Consider the following 20,045-nt stretch of genomic DNA (forward strand, 5'->3'; position numbering starts at 1 on the left):
CTTCAATGCTTAGCTTTCTTTGTGGGCTTAAACCTGCCAAATTATTCCATTTGATTTCAGAGAATTCTCATATGGCAATCTACTTTATTTACTTTATCTTCAATAAAATGGTTCAGTGAGCATTAGCAACTCTGAGACACAAGTTTCAATCAGGCTTCAGCCAAAGGCGTCAATCTATATTAGACCTACTGTGCTGCAAGCTGCAGCTATAAAGTTGGATTCAGACAGAGAAACTGTGAAAATGTAAGCTAGGTATAATCAACCTACAGTGCAGAGAAAGAAACCTCACCCAAGGCTCCACACGCCTTGCTTATACAATACCAGGTGCCAGTTCAACACATGAAGAGCTCCTTAATAAGCCTGACAGCTAAAAGAGGCTTCTGAGTCTTAACCTTATTTTACATGACATCTGCAGTAATAGTCCTCTGTTCTCCAGCAGACAATAGTAAAACTTGAATTTCCAATAGATAAAAATGAGTTTTTATATTCATTCTTTGGAGATCATATAAGGGGTAGGAGAATTAAAAACATCCAAGCTGAATGGTATCTCCTCTATAGCACTTTCATATAATTACTAATGTAACAGTATCTTCAATGTACCTTTCCTTACAAATTTGTGTGACATTTTAAATATAGCTGCTGTAATAGAATTTAAACACAAAACAATCAGTAAGTTTGAGCAACAACTCATTTTGGAAAATAATATCATTATAGGCTAATTCCAAGAAATGTGAGGAAGAACTGTTAGATGCTGTGAAAATGTCTCCCAAAGCACAAACTCTGTAATAAGTGATGCTGGTTCATATTTGATATGGGCTGTAAAAGGCAGATTATTGTAATGGTGTTCTTCCCAGCAAATAAGACCATTAAAAAGGTACTTAATGTTCAGCTGAATTGAAAAGCAGGCCAGTTAAAACTCATACTTTGCTATTTTGTATAATATCAAAAATTTTATTAGCAGAGGGCTCCAAGCCACAAATCCAAATTATAAATGTAAACACTATCTCTTGTATGAACAAATTTCTGTTTTATTTGGATTTTTATATAAATGAAATATACATATTCATATAGAGTATCATCACATAAAAATGAATAAAATCTGGAATGACTGTTTAATATGATTTAATTTTTTAAAAAGTTGTTCTATTACTTGATTACACATATTTTGGATTTTTTGGGGGGACCAAATGTGGCTTTCTAGTTAGCTCTACATTTCAAAATATTGTACCTCAAGCTACTTCTCTGTAAGTTTGTTATTTACACCTTCAAAAAGAACAGTGAAGGAGCAAAACAGAACACAGTAGAATAGACCTGTAAGACCAGATTGTGTAAAGGTCACAGTGGTTTAACAGTTAATCATAGCTCTTTTTCAAAAGAGTATGTACCAGACCAGCACTTGGGCCTACCTGACCCTGAGTATGCATAATACTTCAATTTTTATATGATCAATAGCCAAGGCATTAAAAGTGGCTTCTGCATATTAAAAATCACTCTTCCAGATGAAATTTAACCATTTCCAATTTCAGTCTCACTTCGTTCACTATCATGTGTTTGCTCTTCGATTGCATTTTTCTGAGAGACCATATATTTGGTACACTAGTGATCTATGTACTCTCTCTAAACAAAATGACAATTCTGTAATTCATGAAAATATTTTAAGTGTGGAATATTTTATAATATGTTAATTATCAAATGCTTTCTAACCAAATTTCCCCAAAACTCAGAAATTTAAAACAAAACCAGTCAGTATCTCACAAATCAAAGAGTGAGTCAGAAACCTAGGAATGGGTTTACCTGGATGGTTTAGGCTCAGTTCTATGTCCTATAACTGTGAAGATGAAATTCTAAACCTATTACAAATAGAAAAGATATTTTATATACGCAAATCATATTTCTTAAGATATTATTATGTACAAGGCTCGAGGTAACATGTAGATGAATACACACATACACCATCTCTCTCAGTAGCAGTGGAATGAGAAAAATCATCGTTTAACTAAACTCAGACTGGGTACAATGTGGTAGGCTGCTATCAAGGAAAAATCTTTGGCTAGCTAAAAAAGAATGAAGAAACTAGAACAGTATAATGGGAGAAACAAATTTAAATGTGATTTAAAACGAAGGTAACAGGAAAAGAAACAAGAAGTCATTCCATAAATACATGAGCAAGTATAAGAAATATGTCAAGGCAAGTATATGAAATTAATGGGAGAAGGCAATGGATATTCGGGCTTTGTCAGATTCTGGAGAGCACAACACCAGGCGAGATTTTGTTTAGTCTGGTGATTTTCTCCATCTTCGAATAATAGATAAATTTTAGGTAGGGGAAATAGTCTGTTGGAAAATTATATTGTAAGAATAACTATCTGAGAATAAAATTTTACAATCAGTGACAATACTCCTTTCTTTTAAATACTAGTATTATAAAAATTTACAACAACAGGCTACATGAGATTTCAATGGAGAAGTTTAATGTCCTGCAGTACACAGATCTTTGGTGGCTCCCATATCATACTGTGTGTAATTCTCTCCCTTAAAATGTGGGCAAGGTCTGTTACTTGTTCAAAACAATAAAATATGGCAAAGAAAACAGAATGTCACCCAATGACTACTTAATGTACTTATGCATCTATCTGAATATATATGGATATATGGGATTCCATCTTCCTAGCATGCAACAAAGTGTCCCACGTTGGCATTAACAGAAACAAATACCTATGCTACACACAGTCTATCGTCAGTACACATAAATGGGAACTAATGTGGCCTTTAGAAGAATCCCAGTCCTCCAACTACAATGAACTGAATTTAGTGAGAACTAGTGTGTTTGGAAGAGGAGCCCGAGGGAGAAGTAAAAATGTGGTCTGGCAGACATTTATACTGAAGTCTTCCGTTGACCAGGAAAAAAAAAAAAAAAAAAACTGAGATAATAAATGTATGTTGTTTTTAGCTGCTGTGTGGGAACTTGTCATATAATGATAGGAAACTGATGCACATTTTATCCAACAAACAGAGAACACGTATACGTACTGCAATGTTTGTACTGCCTCAAAATGCATATGTTAAAATCCTACAAACTAACATGATGGGTAGAAGGAGGAGGGGCTTTTGGAAGGTATTTGGGTCAGAAGAGTGGTATTTCTGTGAAAGAGTTCAGTGTTTCTCTGAGGACCACAAGGTATTCTCTAGCTTTTCTCTGACATGAATGAAACAAAATTTGGCAATCTCAAATCTGCAAGATGGTCCTTACCAGAAAGGACCATGCTGGTTGACACCAGGATCGTGGACTTTCATTATTGAGAGAAATAAACTTTGCTGTTTTTAAATCATCCAAGCCATGATACTTTTTTATAGTTACAAGTACTAAGACATTCAATATAGCATTCAATATAACATTCAATATAGCATTTCTTGTCAGAACAATGTTTTGAACCAAGGTTAGAATGTATGCGAAGAGGTTGCCAAATAGCCTGAATAATGCATTCTTTCTTAAAAACTAATATACTAGGAAACAAAATGGTAGCTGGCATATTTTACTGTTGATTATTTCCTTTATATGAATTCTTATACTAAGCCTCTATCTTTGTAAAATAGATATTGTCATCTCTACTGTCCACATTAAGAACTTAAGGAAAACTTATTTGACTCATGCAAATTTTCACATGTGGTAGATTTGCTTTTGAACATCATTTAAACCTAGGCAATGTGATTTCTTTCCTCGTTCTCCACAGTTACATTGTGTAACATCTGGATTTGCAGTCTTAAACACTCTACTTCTTACTATGAAATGTCAGTGCACTGAATTATTAACCCAGCTTCCTCTCACTTTGTCTTCCTGCATAGCCCACTACTTTCCAAGAAAATTTTAAGACTAAAATTTATAGCAATTTTCTATAAATACATGGGTAAAAGTATGTACTTCATTGAAATAATTAAAATGAAGTTTTATTTTGGCTTGATTCTCTTGCAGAGGAAATTCAAAATAACTGAATATCTGCAAGAATATATAGCGTACACACACACGCACAGGTCATACACACATTTCCTCAATTACCCACATATCACAAGTACAAGTGCTTTGCGTTGTAAACTGTATGAAAACAATGATTTAGTTGCCATTTTAGAAGCATTAAGAAGGGAAGATTATTTAACTTCTTTTAAAAGCAAAAAAAAAAAAAAAAAGGATGAAACTAAACAAATTGTTTGAAAATAAGAAGGTACAATCAAATTTTCCCTTGTTGGATTTTTTTTAATAGAAAGTAATACAGAGGTGAAAAGGGGAGATGGTGTTTCTTAAAAATAACTACATGCCAAGTGCTAGATTTAAAAATAATACAACAAAACAGGTATATTGATACCTCATTAAAGTTTGAAAACATAAATGTAAAATTTAAAGTAATTAACCAAGAGTAACAAGAAAGCTAACAAATGGTTTTAAGGATGCAATGCCACATCAGTTTGGCCTTCAAATCTGCCCCACTATCATTTTAATCTAAGTATAATTTCTCTAGCTAAAAGGTTACAGTTTTTGTAAATTTCCAAGACAGGTTTTGGAGAATGAGTTTTCCCATTAAGAGAAACTTTTGGCATTATGCATATGCATTATTTACACCAACATGTGGTTAGTGTTCATTTAAAAATGTAAAAAAAAAAAAAAAAGAGAGAGAGAGACATCCTGCCACTATAAGCACATAACTAGTGAAACCCTAATTAGCAAGTTCCAAAAGCAGTTTTGAGAAATAACTTCAAATGCAATTAAGTTCCCTTCTGGGAAGAAGATTCCATATCTTTTAAAAATAATTTATCTCATGGTTCCACAATATCCATTGTTAGGTAGTATTTCCTACTTAATACAAATCAGAACTCCCTCTGCTCCTACACAATAAACACTTTATCATTCAAATAATGAGAAACTTACAAAAACAAAGTACATCAATATAACCCTAATGTATGTGATGTATGCTGATTTCTTCTTCCCACTCAAAAAGATTTTGTTAGTAGATACATGTTATAATAACACTTGTTTATTGCTAACTATAAAAATGCAACACAATTTTCTCAAATCATTTTAATCCCTTACCATTTAAATTCACCACTTACTAAACAAAGAATAGTAATTTCATTTTATATCATAAGGCCAAATTTAAAAAAAGAAGACAAAAGTGGCAAACTGCTTTGAAAATTCTAAATGCTATGAAACTGTGGAATTTTATTTGTATATCAAACATAAAAGTGGTAACAATAGTAAATTCCCCCGGGGGAAATAACTGATGAAGTTTTGACTGTAACTGAAGCAGAGTCACAAAAATCCTTCAGGTCATTAATGGGGCCTTTATTTTTGAGAAAGCTTTAAAATGGCTAGAACACCTTTGGCAGGAAGTGAAACTCTCACGTTCTATCAGATTATCATGGTGAATGCATTGTGAATATTAAAGAAGGCTACTATAAGATTAAGGATGTGCAACTTCAAAAAGAAAATAGTTTTGAATAGCTGACTTACTGAGTCACAAAGTTTATAAGAAAAATCAAACTTTAGTAGAAAATCATTACTAATGTAACATTTTTCATTATTTTCTGAATTCTCCAAAAACTTCAGTATTAATTGAGGTTTTGTTTGTTTGTTTGTTTTCCGTACTGGGAATTCAACTCAGGACCTCAAGACTGCCTGTCATGCGCAATGCTGCTGAGCTATATGCCCAGACCAATTGGGTTTTTAAAAGTTACACAAGAAGAGAAGCTTATATGAGATCATCTTAATGGAAACAAGTATTTTCTTTAGTTATTTCTTTTCAATATTCCAAAACCAGTATTTCTAACACATTCATGCTACTTTTCTTAAAAGTGAAATCTAGTTCAATAGTAAAACATCAAAGAATGAAATGGGGAGCTCAGCAACAGAAACAGTGATGAACATTCCTACGACTATATCTCACTTGTCTCTGTAGTCCCATGACAGTTTTTTTTAAATGTAACTAATCAAAATGTTAAAGAATAAAGTAAACATTACCAAAAAATTAGGCGCAATGAGTTTAAGATAAAAATTACTTAAAGACCACTTACGTATTTCTTCCAAATTGTCCACAGGACTTTAGAGTCAATCTTGAAATAGAATCCTAGGTAAATTCAATCTCAGCATCACATTAGCATAGGCCTGTTAATACAGAAAAATAACAGTTACTACTTTGAAAAATTAGTTTTAAACTTATCTAAAAATTAGTGAACTGAATTCATAAAACATTTATTCCCAAATAAGAACTGTTCACATATTCGTTACATGGTAAATCTTCAAATGTGTATGGAAATGCTTTTGATAGATTTTAATTTAGAATTTTAAGTTCTTTAGTACAATATAAGGACTACAGAGACATCACGCGATACGTTTCAAAAAGACGCAAATTTCCTTTCCTACTTTTACATGGAATTCACAAGTTTAAATTTTTTGGTTTCTACATTTAATAATTCACAAAATAAACTTTTTATGCCTCGAAGTTCTCAAAACAAAATATGACTGGTTTCAATTGCTTCTTCAACATACATTTAACTAGCTTTGTAGGCCTTTCCACAATTAACAAATTATCAGTAATAATTTTCTCCTTATAATAACAATGTAAGTATTATTAACTCCATGCTTATTTGAATTTGCATTTTTCAGTTCTATTTTTTATTCAACCACTGTCTTTCTTGTTTTTCCCTTCCTTATTCTGAATGTCTCCTGCTAAAATACATCATGTATACTGAAAGCCCACAAAACTAAAAGACCTAGTAGCACATCTGTAGTAAATGGATTCTGTTCCACGCAAAATTTCAGCTTATTACAACAAGATGGCAATGCAAAGTTATAAGTATTAAGACAATTCAAATTTCAGTTTTTATATGAGTATTTTTCATTGTGCCCATTTGTACATTTCAGTTTACAAAATTTTGCAATTAAGGAAGTTCTATTCTTCACTTTAATTATTTTAGTCTTTCCAGATTTTTAAAGAAAATTTGCAAACCTACTTTAAAAGCACATATATAAAAGGTTTAGTAATTTCAAAGTAAAATTTTAAGTGAAGGGCAAAAAGAAATACAGTCAAATGATGAATAATTATGGTCATCAAGAGAATCTTCATGACAGTGGTCCCAAAGGATTCTATCACATACTGCTATCACAATGGCTTTAAGTACACTGTGCCATTCAAACTAAGATAAAATTACCTAATAATGCATTTCTCAGATTGTATTCCTTCTATTATACAAAAAAATGACAATTAAAATGTACTAAAAATCTAGAAACAAATATAAGCATACAGAGTTCAGAAATAAACCAACACAATATGGCAAAATTCATATATGATATATCACATAACATCACAACATTAAAAAATTTTGGTATTGGTTTATTATGTTGGAAACAATTGTTCCAAAATACGACAATGAGGCTGGCTCCTTATTACACCCTGTACATTTAGATTCAAGAGAAATTAAAAAGTTAAATATGAACTTTACTTTTTTAAAAGTAATAAAAGAATGATTAGGTAACTACTTTTAAGACCTAAAAATAATAAAATATTTTTAAAACAGTACCTCAAAGGAATAAATCATAAAACATAAAATCACTGGATTTAGATAAATCAAAATAATCTTTCAGTGGATGCCATAGATAAATTTTATAGTTAAAATGAACAGGACATAAAACTAACTAGGAATTATTATTATAACCAGAGAAAGTAATAGAAAATGGCAAAACATATAAAACAGAATTTTTTCAAAGAAAAAGCAAATATAGCTCAAAATTATTTAGGGATGAGGATAAAACTCAGTGGTAGAGCTCACTTTTAGCATATGTAAGATCCTATGTTCAGTACTTAGCACTGCAAAGCAACATTAACAACAACAAAAAAGAAACAGAAAAACTACAAATCACTAAAAATCAGGATATCAAACAACCAGTGAATACCACTGTGTATCATCAGAATACCATAAAGTTTAATGCCGGGCTATGTCCATTGTTAGCAAGATTATGAAAAGATGAGAACTCTTTGGTTTTGGTAAATAAGAATAAACAATATACTTACATATTAAAGCAATTTAAAAGTTCTAATGTGCTATCTGGACTCACTTAAAACACCCTCTGAAAACCTTACTATAGCATATTTTAGCATTTATCTCACTTTTTTACATACTATTTTCTGTCAGAAGTTTCTCATTTTCATTATTCAAAATTAGTATCTCAATAAATATCAGTAAGCATATCACAGAAACGTGAATGCAAGTATCCAAAATTCATTGTCTCTGTGCGAATGCACTAAGTTGTCAAGGTAGAGACCGATGCTTTTCATTTTAAACTCTATATTCCGCTTGATTTTTAAAACTTATATGTGTGTATTTCTTGTTAAAAGTCAAAAACAGAAAAAGCAAATTGTAAAAATAATGCACCTACTGCCACTGCAATGTACAGATCTTACTGAAATAGGTATATACTATTTTAGCAATGTGTAACTTAAAAAAGAAAACTAAACATATCAATAGTGGTAAGAATGTAATCTTTGGAAAACAGTATGGGAGTTCCTCAAAAATAAAATCAAATTAGGAAGAGAATAACCATATGACCCAGCAACCATATACCTGGAGATACATCTTGAGGACTCTGTCATGGTTTGGATCTGAAGATCCACCCAAAGTCTCATGTATTTGGAAAGTGACTGAATAGACTAGAATTTTCATTATTCTGTTCACAGAATTCAGTCATCCAGGTACACAGAGACCTCTGTAGCCATGATCTGAGGATCCTCAGCTACTGCTTGACCTTCTTTGGCATCATGCATATGTTGCTGTTGTTATTTACATTCAGAATACAAGAGTTGTGAGATAAAAGAGGTTTCCAACCAGATTCAGAAGTAGGTCTGAGAGGTCAGGAAATACGTTTCCAAGAGGGCAATGTATGAAGCTACAAGACTGAAACTGAAAATGCAGTGGAGACCACAGGAATCTGGAGACGCCAGAAAGGTAGATACCTGATGAAAAAGGATACGCATGACACAGGCCAGGAGAGTTGTAGCCAGCAATAAAATAGGAGTGAGGTTGCCCAAGTCTTTAGGGACTTACATCTTGTCATTATCTATCTTGGGTACTGGAAACAGAACTATAGGAATGAAACGTTTGCCTTGTCATTGAGGAGATGCCGCCCCTTGAAGGAAATGACTACACATCACACACAGAAGAAGTCGACTAAGCTCTGCTAGAAGAATGACTGGGATGTGTATTCAGTACTTTACTTTCAATCTCTGACAAAATATATTTTTGAGGATTTTTTGCTAATATATAAGCCTGTATGGCATGATAACTGTTTAAGGGGAAGGTAAGATTTCTTTCTTCTTTTAAGTGATACTGATACTTTAGCTTTTTTTTATTTTGCAGTCACAGCTAGGAGTTTGCTTTGAGTCTCAGAGGAAACTCCATTTTGCTTTTCAGTAAAACTAGAAAGTTTAAAATTTTGATAATATTTAGAGATGGATTAAATACATTTTTTGTAATGACACACAAACTTTGGGGTCAGAAGCAGAATGTTATGATTTGAATCTGGAATGTCCCCCCAAAGTGCAGTGAGCTTGGAAGATTACTGGATCACTGGGGTGCTACTCTCACAGGTGGATCGGCAGGTGATGGACTTGATAGATGACCTGCTATTAAGGGATGGGGCCTGGAAGCAAGAGGTTGTTCACTGGGGCATAATGTAGTAGACCTCCTGCCTTGGTCTCCACTCCCAGGCTGCCATTCCAGAGCAGCTTCCCTGCACCAGTACTTTTCACTACATGTTTCTGCCATGGAGGCCATCAACCATGTATACAAACACTGTGAGCCGAAAATAAACATCTCCTTTAAGTTTCAGTGTTAGTGATGATGAAAGTGGTAGAGGCAGAATTGAAATTAGTATGTTAAAAAGAAATCTGCATGGCTGTGTTCATTTCACCATTATTCACAATGGTCAAGATAGAAAGTAAACCTGAATGTACAGTAATTCATGAATGGAAAAGGAAAATGTGATACATAAACGATTACTATACAGCATAAAGAGAAGAAAATCCTATCATTTGTGACACCCTAGAAATCAAAGACATTATATCTGATATAAGCCAGGAGCAGAAGGATAAACACCAATGTCACTTACATGTAGAATCTCAAAGAGTTGATCCCATTGAAATAGAAGGCTGAAAAATATTTATTAAAGACTAAAGAGAAGAGGGTATAAGGAAAAGTGACAAATACTGACCAAGAAGTGCAAAATTCGTCTGCTAATGTAGTTGTCCTCTTTCACTTCATGTTGACTAGAGTTTATAATGTTGTACTATATATCTCAAAGTTTCAAAAGGAGTAGATTGTTAATGCACCTCACCGAAAAATTTGGTAAGCTGATGCATATATTAATCCGCTTGCTTGAATCTTTGAATAATGTATATATAGGTCAAAACAGCAAACTTTGCTCCATAAATTATCACAAATAGTATTTATCAAAAATGAAAATAAATGTCACAGATATCTGTTCACAATGATCATAATGATCAGAACCAAATGATTACTTCATTAAACAGACAAAAACTTAATAGTTAAAACCAATAAACTTTTAAAAGGGAACAGGTAAACTGAAGCAGAAAATCCTAAGCCACAAAGCCTAAACAGAGTTCACTTTTATGTGCACATTGCCACAGCATTAAATTTGTTACACACTTTATGCTAGGTGTGTCCAAGCATCTGCTATAAACCCCAACCTTGCTGCAGTACACTGCAATGTAATGAGGACCATGGAAGCTACCTCGCTTTTAGTGCGCTAAAAGTTATGTATATCCTGGTGCAATAGCCAACAGAAACCAAAACCATCAAAGAAGACTACCCACACACAGTTCACATTTGGAACACTTCCTTTTTTAATTTTTTAAACTGAATTTCAAATTTATTTAGAGTCAGCTGTAGCAAAAAAAAAAAAAAAAAAAAAAAAAAAGACTAACGCCATCCAGGTATTACTGAAGGGTTTGACAAGTCTTTTTGATGTAACTGTATTACAGGAAGTAAACAACTGCCAGGTGGATTATATTTTTGACTAAAGACTCACTGACAAGAAAGATATTTAGTATTCTTAGGTGTTATTTTGAGCTCATTGTTAATATTTTTATCTTCTTGTTTTCTAATTAACAAAATGAACACACATCCCAAATAAAAAAATGTAATTTAATTGTTTTCTGAACAAAAGAAAAAATTGCATCGTATAAAGCTTAAGAGTAAAATAAATGTCTTTGGAATTCTATTGTAGAGCAGCATAATAGGTGTCATATTAAGTTTATTACTTAGAAAAATACATTAAAAACTTACAGTAAATAAATATAATGTACTTTTATCTAGGGTACTCTGGATAATTGATATTCAAAGTTTTTAAAAGTACATTAGCATTTTAACTGTCATTTTCAGATTACATAGAATAATTCAGTATTATCTCAAAACAAACTACTGTACTTAAAAACAGCTAAATAAGAGAATGCTTGCCTATTTTTTAGAAGGGTTGATAGTAAAACTGGTATTTCAAAGAACAAAATATAAACTACCAATCCTGAAGAAGGCAAAAAAAAAAAATACAGGTTTAATTCTGGTTGTGGGGTAACGAAACATGTTACTAAAATAAAATAGACAATCATTAGCTCCTGAAGAATGTGGTAAGTTTTTCTCAAGAATAATTAGTTCAAAAATTACTTTATTCCTACCAAAATTCATGAAGAAATCAGAAGGCACTGTGCAGCATATATGCATTTTTTTTGCAATAGGAATTTACATGAGGAGACACATCACACATCATTGTACACTCTACAAAAAGCAAAGAGAAAATAGCTAAAACTTAAAAAGAAGTTGGATCCAAGACAGCTAAATGCTGGGGGATGTCTACAGAGATAAACTGTGCTGAATATCACTGGTGTTTAAATGTGACTCAGCACTGTGAACTTAACATAAGGAAAGATATGAGCTTACTTTATGAATTCCATGAATTTAGACTACTGCATGGCACACAGGAGGCATTCTATACACATTTGTTGATGGAATACAATAAACTGTAGACTAATATGTTTATAACTGAACAGGAATGGGAATTTAAAATGAAATTTTAGGTCAAATACACAGGTCTGAATAAGTACAAAGTTATTATCCTTAGATAATACTGGTCCAAAATTTAGCTTAGTGATTTTTCAAGAAAGGTAATAAGGTCTGGAAACAGGATTGCTATTTCTACTAACTTAGTTTAATATGGCACAATATTAATTTAGTTTAGGATTTCAAAAGCATTACTTTAGGTTATATATTTGGCTGTTTATTCAAATATACAATACAATTCTTCAAGCTTATGAAAAGTCAGCTTTAAGCTACAGTTTAATAAAGGAATTTGTCATTTCAGTAGTTCAACACATTCCCGCCAGCTTGAAACACCTGTAGTACATGCATGACTGTTCCACTTGGTAGCTTCTACCACTGTGGAACAAATGGTTTTATCACTCTTACTGGCTGTTTAACTAACAAAATTAATAAAATGTATACACTGTGCCAGTCATATACTTACAATCAGTGTTTCAAGGTACCCAGAAGTGATATTATGGCCCCATTGTGAATGTTATGAACTGGATTCAGACTATCATTCTTCAGAGATGACACCACAGGATACAAAGCCATGAAGCTATGCAAATTTGTATCTGTATATAACTAATAGAGTTAATCTAGTTGAGATTACTTCCATGAGTTTGACTCTTATGCTTTTCTCATCTTTGCAGTATACTGAGGTAAAAGGAGATTCTTCAGAGTTGCTGAAAGGTATTTTAATTGCCAATGAAAACTTAAAAGTCATTGTGTTTTATACATATTAGATAAATCAGTTAAGTGTTTTCTACAGCTTTATTCTTCTTTAATTGACCACCACCCAGTTAATAGCAACTCAACAGAAGAAAAAAGAGCAGATGACTCAAGGCACTAAAGTGGATACATTCATAGAAATTGTGATGAAGCACATTTGTACTTTGAAAACAGTCGAGGTTATAATAAATGTTAAGTTTGCTAATATTATAGACACTTTAAAACACATTTACTCAAGGACACAGTGATTTTGGTTTTAGTCCTTTGCTATATTTACCAGTGTTTCTTGCTTTAAGTTGTAAATATTTAAATATCTAAACATTGCATTGGCAAAAATGTTGTCAGAGAATACAGAAACAAAAATTAAATCAATAAATAAGCTAATAATTTTGATAAGCTAGAAAGTGAACAATCAGTCATCAGGGAAAGGATTCATGCTAGGACAGTTATTTGTAAGATTCTGCCTTTTTTTTCAGAGTAAAAGGAGAATTGTTAGATGGAAGTATATCAAATGCATCATCATAAGTATACAAAATACCTGAAAATACTTCACAGTCTAATTTCAAATAGCAAAAAAGTCTTTGCTCACTTTCAATCGTCACAGTTACTGAAGACTTGCCATGTATTAAGTTTGCTATCTGGTGGAGACACAGAGATCCCTGTTCTCTGTGCTTAAGGGCAGGGGACACAGGAAATAAGTATGCTTTTCAGTTACTGGTACTTCCCAACCATAAGGACAGATTCTACATTAAACTATGATAGCCTGTGAACAAAAGTAAGAACGTGCTGATACAAACTACATGTAGTAACAGTTCTCCACAATAAAGTTTCTTACTTACTCATGAGGCAGGTGGAGAAAAGGACACACCATGTAAATCACACGTTAATCTTTTCTGGATTTCTTGTAAAGCACAAAAGAATAATTCTTGTAGTCTCATAGCTAAAGACTTGACTCTATTTAAATTTTCTCCACTTTTTTTAAAGAAACTGTTTGAGATAAAGAATTTTGAATGAAATTAAAGTTTAAAATGCTCTAGAATATCTATCTCAATTAGCATAGAAATCATGTAACTTTTAAAAGATCATGTTAATTAGAATTGTGTTGTTACAATAATTGTGTTAATCACTTATGTTGTAATTACTAAAGTTATATAAACTAGAACCAGGTTTTGCTGCCATGATTAAGAAGCTTAATAATGAAAGCCCAAAGTAACATGAATATTGTTCAATATTTCCAGTAAGTTGGCCAAAAGAAAAAAATATCAAACAGTAGCCTAGACACCATCATTAATAGAAATTAATAAATATAGACAAAATACTTTAATCAAGAAATTAAAGTAGAAATTCTGACACAAAGTGAAAAACCTTCTATAATCACAAGTGATAGGTACCAAACAAGCTTCAAAGTTAAAACGTAGGCTAAAGCTGACTAATTCATCCTACAGAAACAGGAGCTCAGTGGGTGCTCCAAAAATATACCAGCAAGCCAATAAAAGAGAACTCCTTCAAAAACATTTTAGTTTTGTTATTTTTGACTGAATATCGTATTGAACTAGAGAAAAATAAGGAAAAGTTCGACAGTGTTAATCCTAGAGTTCATAAAGCTGCCTAAAGGAAATTGGAACCTAAAGAACAATACGTAAGTCTGCTTTTTAATTCCGAGTTGTAGTAAGATGTAAAAAAACTAGTTTTTAAAGAATGTTTCATACTTACTCATTTTTGCTACCTCTATACTTCCCTCTTTGCTTCTCCTTGTATAGAAAAAAAGGCCTCTGTATCTTCCTTTCAATCAATGCTGACCAAGTTTTAACCAACATGCCAACTTCACACGGTCCACATTTTTGATTCTCACAGCATGTCCCTGAATCTATATTGTCTCATTGTCTACTTCTGTGACAAGAAGTTCTCATTTTCAACAAAATGTTGGAGTGCTAAAGCCTGTAAACCAGGGTCCAGGATCAACAAGGACAAAATGATTCCACCACCATGACTGAGTGCAATTCAGATGTTTCCTCAACACTTTCTATCAAACCAGAAGAAGCGAACAAGACAGAGGGGCAGAACTCCAGCTCTAGGCATCTAAGAAAAATGTAAAATAATGGGCATTTTGAGATTTCTCAACCACTGAAGGAAACACATCCACAAATATCTCAACCATCTGACATCCCTGGATGACTGTATTTCCCTGTTTTTTCTGCCTCCAGCAAAATGATTCCATCTCCAAATCCTTTGTGAATTTTATAGACCTAATATGATACCAATTCTTTCAGTTTTTAATCAAACCTTAATTTATTTAAGAATAAATAACATTATCTATTGTAGTTTTTGATGTTATTTATACAGTAATACCAGCATATGACAATCCAAAATATAGCTTTTTTTCATAAAATGTGAAAAATCATTAAAGTTCTTTAAATTTATGAAACCCCAATTTCCTGCTTGCCCATAGTTTTTGCTCTTGTTTCTATTTTGTGCAATATTGATCTGAAGTTCATCAACACTGAGCTGCCTTGATTATCTAATAAAACTCAACTCTAACTCACTGGAAGGTTGCAATATTTATTGCTCAAGTTTCAGGCTAACATTTTTATTAAAAGTATTTCCTTCTCTTTCATTAAGAGAAGCATTTATTATTTATTATCTAGCTATCAATTATATTGTTGATTATTTCTAACTATAATCATTGTTATTTCATTCAGTTTTTATGTATTTTGTGAACTCTCTTGCAATTCTAGAATGAAACTTAAATAAGCACCCCAACACATGAAAATCAATGACATATAGTAATTTTGAACATAAAGGCTTCTATTGTGTTAATTCTTCTTTTTGTATGTTGTCATTTTAATCACATAACTGTGGATACCTTAGTAATATACAGTATGAAATAAGAGATCAAGGAATAAAAATAACTCCACCATTAGTATCAGAATTGATGACTGTGATTGTATGATTATTATCAGAAAATTTTAAAATATTCTAGTATTCAAAATAAAACTTGAAAATTAGCATGGTAGAAGGCCAATTGGAGAGAACTTTTACACTTAATCAGAAATGTTAGGAATGTTGGAATTAACAGACTAAGAATTTAGTACAACTCTGACTAACATACTAAATCTCTAACATATCAATTAGACAGCATTTAAGAGATTGGAAGAATGATGAAAATTCTAATAAAAAGCTGAAAGAAGAGCTCAAAAGCACTGTAACACAAGCAGAAATATGGAGTGTGTTAAGTAGGGCTTATTTTATAGATGATAAGATAAGAAAAGGGTCTCTGATCCTGAGAGTATATCAACATAAACTCCTCAAACTGAAATAAAAGAAGAGAATGCCTATAAAATTTCAAATAATGGGAATACAAAGAAGTTACATATAAGGAGAATAAAGATAGAATCAGAATAAATATTTGAAACAATAGGGACTATTTTCAGAACTCAACCAAATCCAAAAAGATCAAAACACAAGGATGAATATCTACAAAACTGTACCTAGATTGTAACTAGAAAAAGAAGAAACTATCTTGAGAAAAGTGCTTTCTCTATAGAAAAAGTGAAAATATAGCCGACTTCTCTTCAAAGCTCATTCAAACAAATATAGAATAGAGGAATATTGAAACTGTTAAGAGAAAATATACCCTGTAAGAATCCAGAATTACGTTTCCTATGAAATCATTCTTCAATGGAAAAGAATAAAGTTTTTGTCTGACAAACAAATATTGGGTGAATTTGTTACCACTAGAAATTTTTAAATATTTTCAGACAAAGGGACGATAGTATATACAGGGCAGATGCTCAAATTTACAGAAAAAAAGAAGACTATGGAACATGGACAAAGGAATAAAGTAAGGGAAATACAAACATTTATTTTTGTGTTAAAAAAGGTAAATATATTAGAAATAAGAGTAACGCACGTTCAAAGTAATAATAGCACATATTTGGATATGTATGCCTACATACATGATGTACATTGTTGTGTATAGATGTATACATATCCTTATGCATATGTGTATACAGATGAAAGTAGTAACAGTAATGGCACAACAGATTTTAAGAATTTGGCTTTTTAAAATTATAGGTCAATACTTGCGATACAGTATTATTTGCTAGTGGACTGGGATTAATTGTAAGTGCATACTGCCAACTCGAGGACAAACATTCAAATTATTTAGACACAAAGCATTCACTACTATTCCCAGACCTGAGATACTGGGCAAAAGTGTTGAGATCACTAGAAGATTAAGCAAAGAAAATAAGCAAATTTCTTGGCACAGTGTAAGCTCCTTTAAATACTTATTTGAAGAATGAAAGAATGGGTGAATGTAGGGACAAAAAGTAATTATTTGGAAACCAACGGCTTTAGACAGAAATAAAGTACATTTTGATGAAAATTTTTAAATTTATCTCAATATAGGGAAGGGGAGAAGAACGTAATTCTAAAGCATGTGTACTATTTATAGTGATAAAAAAATATAATGACCAAAAGGTTTTAAGAATTCATTAAGATGAACTGCACTAACATTTCAGTAAAATGATTAACAAGTGATTTATATTATTAAAGTAAAATTTAAAACAAGTACAACAGGATAATTTTAATTGTAGTCAAAAGTAGTTTAAAAATAGTATTTACTACCAATAAAAAAGTTACATTATTATCATTTTCATGCTTTCATTCAGCATCTTTAATATCCATTCCAAGTACTTTCCTTTTCACGGATATTTAATTACAAGCAATGCTTTTCTTTTTATACTCATTCAAATTTTCAACAATATGTCTATTTTTGGAACAACTTATATTTATTCACAAGCATATATTGAACTTCTGCTCTGACATGCCTCATGTACCCTAAGCCCACAACCATATCACTCTCTTAATTAAAGTCTCCTCTCAGGGACTTATACAAAAGTCTATGCTCTGTCTCTATTTACTTAGATTGAGTATCCAGTTACAAATAACATGGCTTCTTGACACAACAACAAACAAATATTTATGGAATGAAAATTAGCTGATCTCAAATAAAAATCAACCTTTTTTCCCCATAGTACTTAAGGTATGGTAAATAACCCTGTCTACTCTTTCTATATAGTGCTTTAGATGTTCAATTGATTTGATCATTGACGATAGCTCTTCTAAAATACAGATTCCACAAAATACATTCTTAATGCAAACAAATTAATTTTCTCACTCTTTCATGCCTCTTAGACTTCAATTCTACCAATCTTTAATAGCAGAAATTAAAAAGCACCAATATTGGAAAATGTAAACATACATATACACATGCATGGATGTATTTTCTGAGTGGTCTATATAAGTGATCCTGACTCTTTCTTTGAAAGAAATAATAGTGGTACAGAGTCACAGTATCCAAAATGAGTGACCAACTGATACAGAAGTAATGTCTTGCATGGATTCTGTGAGTCTGAAATTTGTTTGTTTCATTCCCACTTGTGTGTACAGACTCTGCCAAGCATCAGAGTGAGCAGTGATGGTTACAGAAGTAAAGCAACACCAGATGTAAGAATAGTGGAAGCTTCTGGTATTAAGGAAATACAAATTAAAACAACACTGAGATTTCATCTTTTTCAAGAAAAAATGGCTACTGTGAAGAACGTGAATACTCTTTCTATGTTTCGGGAAATTGTAAACAAGAACAAATATTATGAAACTCAAACAAATATTATGGTGATTCCTCAAAAAATTAAAAGTAGAAATTTCATTCCACCCAGCTGTTTCCCTTCTAGGCATCTTCCTCAAAGATTTAAAGACATTAATCTGATGCACACATACCCATGTTTATAGCAGCACAACTCCTAACAGCTCAATCTCAGAAGCAGCCTACATGTTCATCAATAGATGAATGGATAAAGAAAATGCAGTTATTTTCACAAAATAGAGTTGTACACTGTCATAAAGAAAATGTAAACAGCCATTGTAAAAAAAATAAATGGGTTTTGAGACAGTAAGTTTAAGTGAAGTAAGTCAGACATACAAGCTTAAATTCTTCATGAGAATCTCAAAATATAAAGAACAAAGTAAGTTATACTTGATAATAGGAAGACAAATTTTTGCAAAAAAGGAAGGAGACCAAAAGATGAAGGGGAAGGGGAAAAATCGGAAAAAGAAATTAAAATGTGTAATGTACATGTACTAATTCTTCTTGCAGAGTAATAATTTTATATGGCAAACATAAAGTAAACATTTAATTAAAAATAATACTGGAAATAACAACTCAGAGTTACAACCTCAATAAAAAATACTTTGCTTTTTTCACCAGCTATGCCACTTAAGACACTATATTCTGAAAGATATTGTATATTTGGTGAAGTAGAAAAATAAGGACAGAACTTGCCCAGATTCCTTGTTAGAAGTTTTCAAAATGTGAGCACTTTTGTACTCAACTTGAATTTTTAATCTGAATCCATGTTTGTCTAGATTCTGGTCAAATAAATGTGCTCCAATATTACTCGATATTGTGAACAGATTCACTCTTACACAAATGTCTAATAACTACATAATTACTTTAAGTTCATACCCTATCGAGAAGTCCCCATAAGTACAAAATTGTGATCATTATAATTTTAATAGTATATGCATAGAAAAATCTAACACAAATTTACATATGTATGTACATTGACAGTGAATGTATAAAATGTAATGTATATAAGAACATACAATTTAGTATTCTGCACACTCAAAATGGAAATTAGTTCTGACACATGCCAAAACATGGATGAACTCTGAAGACATTATGCTAAACAAAAGAAGCCTGTCACAAAAGAACACACACTGCATGATCCCATGCCTATGAAAGCCATAAAGCAGTCAGAGTCGCAGGCATACAATGTAGAATGATGGCTACTAAGGGAAATAGAGAAGAAGAACTTGGAACTAAACTGTTTAATGGCTGTAGACCTTCAACTTTGCAAAATGAAAAAAATATTCTGAAGATGGATGCTGGCAGTAGTTCCACAACATTCTCAGAATGGCTGGTGGTGATGGTTTGCACAACAAGGTGAATTTTTGTACTATATACCTAAAATATTTAAAATAATAAATTTCACATTACACATGTTTTACAAGAAAATAGAAGGTTTACATGTTTGTAGGAGTAAATCTCTAAAATTAGCTATTTTGACATTCAGAATGTAATGTGCAACAGTACTGGATGCAATAAAAGACATTCT

At 32.0% G+C, this 20,045-nt stretch overlaps 1 protein-coding gene across 15 annotated transcripts in view; it reads right to left on the reverse strand.

The window, feature by feature from the left end:
- The window catches only part of Foxp2 (forkhead box P2), a 569,728-nt gene that overhangs the window by 371,396 nt on the left and 178,287 nt on the right, over positions 1-20,045 (reverse strand). For all 15 annotated transcript variants that reach the window (XM_063241981.1, XM_063241979.1, XM_063241973.1 and 12 more), the window contains exon 2: positions 6,061-6,151. The gene's annotated coding sequence lies outside the window, so the exon portion shown is untranslated. The remainder of the gene's footprint in view (positions 1-6,060; positions 6,152-20,045) is intronic.

This window comes from Cavia porcellus, unplaced genomic scaffold, assembly GCF_034190915.1.
Source record: "Cavia porcellus strain 051 isolate PalLab524CR breed Dunkin Hartley unplaced genomic scaffold, mCavPor4.1 scaffold_2, whole genome shotgun sequence".
Taxonomy (NCBI): Eukaryota; Metazoa; Chordata; class Mammalia; order Rodentia; family Caviidae; genus Cavia; species Cavia porcellus.